The sequence below is a fragment of the Pagrus pagrus genome (assembly GCF_965226575.1).
Source record: "Pagrus pagrus genome assembly, chromosome: 1".
In the NCBI taxonomy this organism is placed as follows: domain Eukaryota; kingdom Metazoa; phylum Chordata; class Actinopteri; order Spariformes; family Sparidae; genus Pagrus; species Pagrus pagrus.
The window spans coordinates 288582-298204 of record NC_140185.1 but is presented as its reverse complement, the minus strand read 5'-3'; positions in this window follow the sequence as shown (position 1 = coordinate 298204).

Sequence of the window (9623 nt, the reverse complement as noted above, 5' to 3'; positions counted from 1 at the left end):
CACAGTGTGTCATTTGCTCTGAGGTGCTGGCACAAGAGAGCTTGAGGCAGCAAAACTAAAATTATAGCTGCTGCGCAGCAATGGGTCGGGTCCGGGCTATTTTTGGCAATTCTGAGCAACAAACAGAGAATAGGAAGAAAAGACAGTTGACAACAAAGTTCATTTTGGACCACTTGAGGCTTGAACCCACAACTTCTGGAACCAAAGACTGTCATCTATCGCTCTGAGCTAATTGGCAAGTGGCAATGCAACAGTGGCTTCACAAATTGAGTAAGCCATTCACTGTTGTGCAGGCAGATTTGAAACCACTGTAAAAAATTCAGTTATCAAGACAAAAATCTGAAAATACACATATTGCAGCATGGAGATGTTGGTAATTTTAAAAATGATTGATTTGCTCCATAAGTGAATAACTGATGTTTAGCTATGTCATTATTGCATTGACTCCAATTGTTCACATGAAAGAAAAATTTAAAATGCTGTGAAAAATTCAGTTTTTGAGGCTCAATTTTTTGATAAATCAAAGGAGGAGAGAGGAAATAGGTTTAAGAAGTTTTACAGTTTTTGAAAAAAAAAACCTGAGTGATGTACTTCATAATTTTTAATAGGTTTAAATGTACAAAAGTTTCTTCAATATTGAGTTCTGAAGCTGCAGCAAGTATGGTTGATTTGTTATGATTTTTCAAAGTTTTGAACTTTAGACGCTTGCTGTAGCACCACCATCAGGACTATTGGCTTGGGTTTACAGCTGAGGTAATATGGCATGAGACTGGGCCTTTGTGCAAAATTTGGTTAGCTTTCATCCATGGTCCAGTCCAAGCTATTTGTTTTTATTTAATTTAGAGGCTTGCTGCGATGCCACCATCAGGACAATTGTCTTGTGTTTCATGTTGAGGACATCTGACATTTTGATCTGTCATCATCATCATCCTTGCTGGGTCTTGAACCCACACCCCTGACACCAAGCACCAGCTCCTAACTCACTGAGCTAATGCACAAGGATATGCACAAGGATATGTTGTTTTGCTCATCAATGGAGGGAACATGCACTGGACGGGACATTTTCAACAAGCTCAACAGCAACATACAAAAACAGGGACTGAGATGGGAGAGCTGTGTATCTGTGTGCACAGATGGAGCTGGAGCTATGCAGGGGGCAAGACAAGGTTTGAGGACCTGCGTGTTGGAGGTAGCCCCCCATGTGAAATTTCTGCACTGTATGATCCACAGGGAAGCACTTGCTGGCAGGTGTCTCGAGCCAGAGCTTCGTGATGTCCTCCAAACATCAGTTAAGATTGTCAATTTCATTAAATCACGGCCACTGCACAGCAGACTCTTTGCCACACTCTGTCATGAAATGGGATCAGACCACGAAGCACTTCTCTTTCACACAGAGGTCAGGTGGCTTTCTCATAGCAAAGTTTTAACGAGGCTCTTTGAACTGTGTGAGGAGGTCCACATATTTTTATCAGACTGTAGTTCTCCCCTTGCTGACTATCTGACTGACCCAAAGTGGGTCGCGAGCCTCGCATATTTAGCCAGCATTTTTGACAAACTAAACAGCTTAAACTTGTCCTTACAAGGCCCAAACACAAATGTCCTTATTCTCTCTGATAAGGTCACGGCATTTAAGAGAAAGCTGGAGCGGTGGGCTGTGCGAGTGGAAGGGGGAAGTGTTGAAATGTTCCCTGAGCTTGATGACTTTATGGAGAGTTATGACATAACCATTCAAACTATGAAAGGAATTATTGCCTCTCACCTCAGAAGCCTGCTTGAAAGATTCAATAAGTACTTCCCAAATGATGACACGCTGGAAAAGTACGACTGGATACGCCAGCCTTTCACCACCTCCACCGCACATCACCCTGCCATCAGAGCTGCAGGACGCCCTGCTCTCTCCTCTGACCGCACATTACAGACTGCTTTCTCGGCATGCGCACTGGAAGAGTTCTGGTTGTCAGTAGCAACAGAGTACGCAGCACTGTCAAAAGCTGCAACCGATGTACTGTTTCCATTTGCATCCACATATCTGTGTGAAAAGACCTTTTCTGCACTGACATACATGAAAAACAAATACAGATCACGACTCCTCAGAGTTGAGAGTGATCTTCGCGTGGCTGTGTCTAACATAAAGCCAAGAATGCAGCTGCTCTGTTCAAACAAGCAGGCCCAGCCATCACATTAAATAGTGGTTGCAGCTATTTGGCTTTGTGAAGAAAAAAAAAAGAAGACGACGTTTATAGAGTTAGGAGTTTTTGTTAACAAAACTTGTTAAGTTGTTGTTATGACACAATGTTATGACGTTCTTTTTCATGGCTAAGCTCTCAGCAACATAGATGTTTAAAATGAAACGTGGGCTGTTTTTCTCCCCAGTTTGTTTTGTTAAGGCTTCCTAATTAGCATGCGCTGGTTATCGTTTTATTTCATTTAAAAGAAAAAGACAGTTTGCGTTATTTGTTTACATTTTAACCGGCTCAACTACCAGCAATATGATGGGATGTAGCGGTCTGTTACTCATGTAAAAAGTTAGCCTCTTGATGCTGCTTTATGTTTTTTCAAAAAATCACGGGCAGCAGTGCATGTTGAATTAGGGGTCGCGACTTAAAAAGGTTGAGAACCACTGATGTAGAGGACAGCTGACACACTGGAGCTTGTCCGTTATTTGTTTTCATGCTCTTACACCTTTTTTTTTTTTATCACTGCTTTGTTTTAAAGCTACTTTTCCCCTCGGTTATTTTGTTCTCCCATGATCCTCACATTAACACTTTATAATAACGATCATTAGTAAGTCCTTTATGATACATTCGTTAATGATGAACAAATCATGAACAAAACATTAATAAACCTTTGTAAATAATTAGTTAATACTAAATTAACATATCACAACTATGTTGTAAGTCATCTACAACTGATTAGTTAATTATGAAATATTCATGAAATAATCATTAGTAAATGTTTACCTAATGATTTGTTATGTAATGAAAGAGGCCTGTTCTTCATCTTTTATAACTCGTGTAAATGTATTACTGAATCATCTATAAGTCATTTACAAGTGCTTTTGCATCCCCCTAATCTAAAGTGTAAACACCCCTCGCCGCATCTGAAACTTTCTCACACAGAGGCAGATGCAGACAATTGGTGCAGGATCCCCACATGCAAACTGCTGTGTGAAAGGGGCTAGTGCGGCGGCCGGGATGCGAACCAGCGCCCCGTGGTTTAAAATGCAATGGGTGGCAGCATAATTAACCACTTGACTATCGTATCATCATATGTCAGCATGAGTATACTATATAACATATATCCGCTAATGTTAAATTAAAAAAAATCTATACTACGATAACTCTTTTTAGGATTACTTACGTTTAATTATACATAAATATGCTGGCGTCTCAAATAGGTGACAATTCAAATAGCTGGCTAATGTGGTAAATTGGTGTATTTTGAGAGAAGCAAACAGACCATATACCCACCCCTACAGAGCACTCAAAAAAAGGTGAAGGAACGGACCCAAGGCGGCATCCGTCATTCATTCATTCATTAATCCTAAAAAGAGTTATCGTACTTAAGATTTTTTTTTATTTAATATTAGCGGATATATGTTATATAGTATACTCCCACTGACATAAATATGATACGTTAGTTGAGTGGTTAAGTATGCTGCCAGTCATTGCATTATAAACCACGGGATGCTGGTTCACATCCCGGCCGCCGCACTAAGTTTTCACACAGCAGTTTGCATGTGGGGATCCTGCACCAATTCTCTGCATCCGCCTCTGTGTCTACACTTTAGATTAGGGGGATGCAAAAGCACTTGTAAATGACTTATAGATGATTCAGTAATACATTTACACATGAGTTATACAAGATGAAGAACAGACCTCTTTCATTACATAACAAATCATTAGGTAAACATTTACTAATGATTATTTCATGAATATTTCATAATTAACTAATCAGTTGTAGATGACTTGCAACACATTTGTGATATGTTAACAGCATTCATTAATAATAATTTCTTATAATCACTCACAAGTCATTTATAATATATCAACAAATCATTAAGTAATCATTTACTAATGATTTGTTCATGAATATTCCATGGTTAACAAGTCATTTGCAGATGACTTACAACATAGTTGTGATATGTTAATTTAGTATTAACTAATCATTTACAAAGGTTTATTAATGTTTTGTTCATGATTTGTTCATCACTAACTAATGTATTATAAAGGACTTACAAATGATCGTTATTATAAAGTGTTACCATTATCATTACAATAGTGTAAGACCTCTAAAATATATTTTTAGTTTGTTAGATTTTGCTGTAGTCTAATCATTGAACCTTATTCAACTGTTTCAATCATTTTAAGGCATATTAGCAATAAAATTATCCTGGTGCTGGTGTCTAATCAGATATCCAAATTTCCAGTGGAGCAGTAGTGTGTTTGCTGGTAGCTGGTGTGTGTTTGGCCTTGTGCTATTCGTGTGCTCTGGGGAAAAGGAGCAGAGCAGACAAGCTGCTCCCTCTACCAGGCAGATGGCGCTGGAGTTAGGACAGACAGAGGAGAGGGAGGGAGATAGAGAGAATGTTGAGAAAAAAAGAGGGAGAGGTGATGGAGCAGGGAGGGAGGGGCCATGGGAAAATATTAATTATTAAATTGGATAGGTGAGCTGCAGAGAAGGTGCTATCTGAGACTAGCAAAGGTAAGTTATGGTCTAAATTTGATTTGATTTGTCACCAGATGGATTGGTGGACTTAGACTGGATTTAATGCATCATACTCAGATAGCATCAAATTAACTAGACTGGACTGGAGTGGAATGGATCTGTTCCAAAAAGTATGACAGTGCTTAGATGTTATTCACATTATGAGTCTATAGGCCAGGATCACTGGAGACTCAACAGAGACCAATTTTGTGTTGGTTGGCTTTGATCAAAGTTTAAGACATCCTGACTTTTAGTCCCTGCTATGGCTCCAGCTCTTAACACTTGCCATCATCAGTTTTGCAAGTGCAGGGCTCCACGGTCAACATACAAATAATACCTAATATGAAATTTCCAATTACACTTTCAAAAGCTTGCTGACAAACATTTTACATAGTGTAACATACTATGAGTTTTGTACTGTTATTAATGTTGACAGACTCACAATTTGGTTGGACTTAGACAAAAATGACTTGGTCATCCTGCTTTGGGTTAAAATAACTACATTCAGTCGCGTCACTAACTTTACATGCATTGAAATGCAAAAATGCAGATGAAATGTTTAGATATTCATTCAAATTTTGATGATTTTGAAAGTAACTATGTAGATAACATGGTGTAATGCATATTTAAGTACGGGTAAAATTACAGACTTGGAAAAAAGTAAATAACTTAATGACAGTAATTTGAGTAATTGTTGTTAGTTACTTCCACCACCGGTAGTTACCTCTCTCGCATCACTTCTGGGAGCACCCCTCTGGTGCAGTGGTGGTGTAGTCTGGTTGGATGGGTTATACACTGGACATTCCCCCTGGAATCCGGGGTTTGTGTCCTGTGTGCAACGAGTCATGTTAAGTAAGCACGTAAATTACGTAAAGTAAGTGACATGACTGAATGAAGTTATTCTAACCCAAAGCAGGATATTTTGACCTGACCATGTAAGTAAAGACATGTGATTGCCTGCGAAAAAAAACATGCAGAAAAAATCTAACCCACATCTGTTCTCATACATATTATTTATTTAGCATTTGTTTTATTTATTCACAAATAAACCTTTTTACCTTTTGATTTTTTTGAATCTCGCCAAGCCTTCAAAGACATGTTCTCTGTTTTGTGAATTCATAAATCATATATAAAAAATGTTGATCACACAAAACACAAAACCCACGGATAGAGGACAATGGGAAAAGTCGGCTGAGACAAAAGAAAAAAGATGGAGTTGTGGAGCTGATGAAGGTGGGGAGGTAGAGATGTGTGTGGGAGACAGAGGACTTGAGGGAACTATAGATCTCTTTGCCAACGTGAGCAGCATAGAAAATATTTCCCTCCAGGGCTGCTGTTTGAATTCCCTTCATAGATGAGGATAACAAGGAGGGTTTAACTGTAAAAATTATATTCACTGCTGCAATAAATCTATCTGACTTTGATACCAGCACACTGTATGGAGGAGAGACAGGGCTCATCAGCAACACTGACTCTAATGATGCAAACACTAACTGAATTCCTGTAACGTGTCTCCCAACAAAATGCATATGTGACCGGTGAGCTTCTGCGTTGTGTTTTAATGATGCTGTGACACCGGGACCTCTTTGGAGACTATCTCCGTTTATTCTCTGACAGAATGAACAAAAAAAGCAGAACCTCCATGTAATCAATTCTGTCCACTCCAGCTCCTCTCCCACAGGGGAATTGTACAAAAGGGAGGAGGTGGGGAACCCAGAAAACATTTATAGTGGGGACCACAGAAGAAGAAATGAAAGAGGAGGAGCTTCGAGCTACACACACAGTCTACACATATTGGACTTGGAGGCATTTTCTTGTCAGGCATTAACAGATTTTGGGTAATTATATACCCATTTAATTTAACACATAGGTTAACCCGGTTACATATACATCACACATATGTACATTTTTTGTGTGTTATTTTGAAATGCAAACGCCCAAGGTCACAGTCAGTCAGTCTGTACCTTTTCCAGACTTAAACATCTTGGATCTCTAATCTTTGATTAGATGAATTGCCATGACATTTTGTCATACAGACATATATAAAATTAATGATGTGATCCTCTGGCTTTCCTCCATGCCAAATTTAAGTCCTATGACAAAAACTGACTGTCGAAGGGTGGGGACAGACCAACTGACAGAGCGACCTTCACTCTACCTAAATAGAAATAAGTCACCAGGTGTGTACTAGTAATGTTTTCTAGCACAGATTATTTCCAAAGCTTACCAAACATGATAAGACTTTGCAATGAAAGCAGTTGAACCAAATTATTTCATGTAATTCTCCCAAGGACACAGTAAGCAAGACAAGGACTAAAACAAAAGTAGTGTCATACAAAAAGAAACAGCAAGCAAACCCTGATCAGGAAAACATCTCAAGCATTTTACTCTTGACGTTTCTTTGATAGAACAAACTTTGTAATTTGAGCTGGAAACACCAACCAACCCCACACTTAGACATCAGCACACAATCACAGCTCATTTTAACACATGTTGCTTTTGCTCTCAAGGAGATGAGACAGCATGCCACACAAGGTGTTCAGATATCATTTGGGCATATCACAGCCTTGTCGGAGTGATGTGAAAATGTTCCTCCCGTTTGCTTCCTAATTCAACAATACAGCATTGACACACCTGGAGGAAGTACCTTTACAGAAGCAGAAATGTTATTTTTTTTCGATAACCCAAGGGGGAAGAATGCAGCACGCCTCTGAAAGAGCAACCCCACAGGTGATTGCTATTTTCTCGGACAGATAAGTGTCTAACTGTCCAAACATATACTGCTTCTCTCACTCTCTCACCATAAACAACTGCATGCACATACTAGGGCTTTGACATCGAACTTCGGTATTCGAATATAATTCGAATATTAAAAAAAAAAAAGATATTCGAACGAATATCGGGCAGCTTCTAAATATTCGAACCTATAATAAGCATTATTTTTGGTAAATGTGTTTGCCTGAAAACGTAGTTTTCAATCCAGATTCGAGGCTTTTTTCAGCCTGTTTTGTGAAACGCGAGCTCATGAGCATTGATCACCTGGGGCTTCTGTACTGATGACGTTATCACGTCGTTAGCGCCTGACGCCTGTTTACACTCTTTCACAGAAAAACAATGGCGGAGCAAAAGGCTGCGAGTGCGGAAGGAGAACTATACACGCCGGAAAATTTAAGGAGTAATGTGTGGCGCTTCTTTGGTTTCCTGAAACAAGGAAAAATAATGAGAAAGGACAAAGTTATTTGTAAAATATGTAAGACTAAACTTATCGACCACTCCACGACCAGCAACTTGAGAGCCCACCTGTCAACACTTTTCTGTCTATTGATTGATACACTGCCCTCTGGTGGACAGAACATAGAACAACAGAAAAACGACTTTCTTTTGATACTAATATAGGTCTTACTGGAGGCATTTAATGATCAAAATATTATCAATAAATATTTGAATATATTCGAATATTAATATTAATAAACAAACGAAGTTCGAATATGATTTTTTGGGCAAATGTCAAAGCCCTAGCACATACACAGTAAGACTCAAGATCATGTGACAGCCAGAATACTGCCTCTCCTTCACTACCAGTATCTGCTTCTGTGTTTGATATTCCTGTTTTGATCTCAGATGGTCACCATAAACATCACATGTCTAATTCTTGTACAAGTTATAGATCTAAAAATTACACGCATATATATTATACAACATACTATCCTTTGCTCTAGCATGCATTCTGTGAGTCAGCCCTTTGATGACTCAGAGCAAAAATGATTCAACTCACATGCTTTTAAATGCAGAAAGGGCTTAGGTTTGATGCATTTAAATATCAGAAGTCTGTGTAATCAATCTAAATTAGATGAATTTAAAATTTGCATATCACAGACCGACCTAGATATCTTGGTTCTGACAGAAACCTTGCTCAAGCAGAACATTCATGATTCAGAGGTTTCTCTTCATAACTATAACCTGTACAGAATAGACAGAGTTGGAAGAGGGGGCGGTGTGGCTGTTTAATGTGAAATCAGATTTATCTGTCACTGTTTGAAATGCTGTCACTATATTCATTCTTTTGAATTTGATGCTCTGAAAATGAACTTATCTTGTAATATTGTAATCATTGTTGTGGGTGTATACAGACCACCCTCAGCTATCTCCAGTGCAACTGATAACTAGTAGACATACTTGCTCAGCACTGTAACTCTTTTTTTCTTTCTTTTTTACCCTAAACTGGTTAACAAATTATTCAAACTGTCTAAAAGAGATATGTGACAATCTCAATCTGGCACAACAGATCGATGAGCTGACCACACCTAATTTGAAGGATCCCTCAAAGTCAACATTGATAGATCTGATTCTGTGTAATAGGAGGAAGAAAATTACTGCCTCTGGAGTTTTTGCACTTGGTCTAAGTGACCACTGTCCTGTAGCCTGCATTAGAAGTGTTGGATTGGCAAAATCAAGGTCAAGAATTTTTATCAAAAGAAATTTAAAACATTTTAATGAACAGGCTTTTTTAACCGACATTGCTAACAGTAATATACAGTATACTACTGAAATAATGGATGTAGAACAGGCTCTTGAACATTTCCCCAACTCTTTAGTTACCATTATTGATAAACATGCACCCTTCAAAAAGCTCAGGGTTAAAGACAGATCAAACCCCTGGTTCAACTCAGAGCTATCAATGATGCTCAAAACAAGGGAAAAAACCTGGGCTTTAGCAAGGCATGCTGATGAGGAAGCCCACTGGTTAACTTTTAGACAACTCAGAAATAAATGCATATCTTCATAGAGAAAAGCAAAGGCCAACTATCACAAAGAAATAATCTCCAGCTCTTGTACAAACCCATGCAAATTTTGGAAAGCAGTAAATCCTTTATGTCTATACCTTCTAGTATAACATTTAATAATTGCCAAATAGA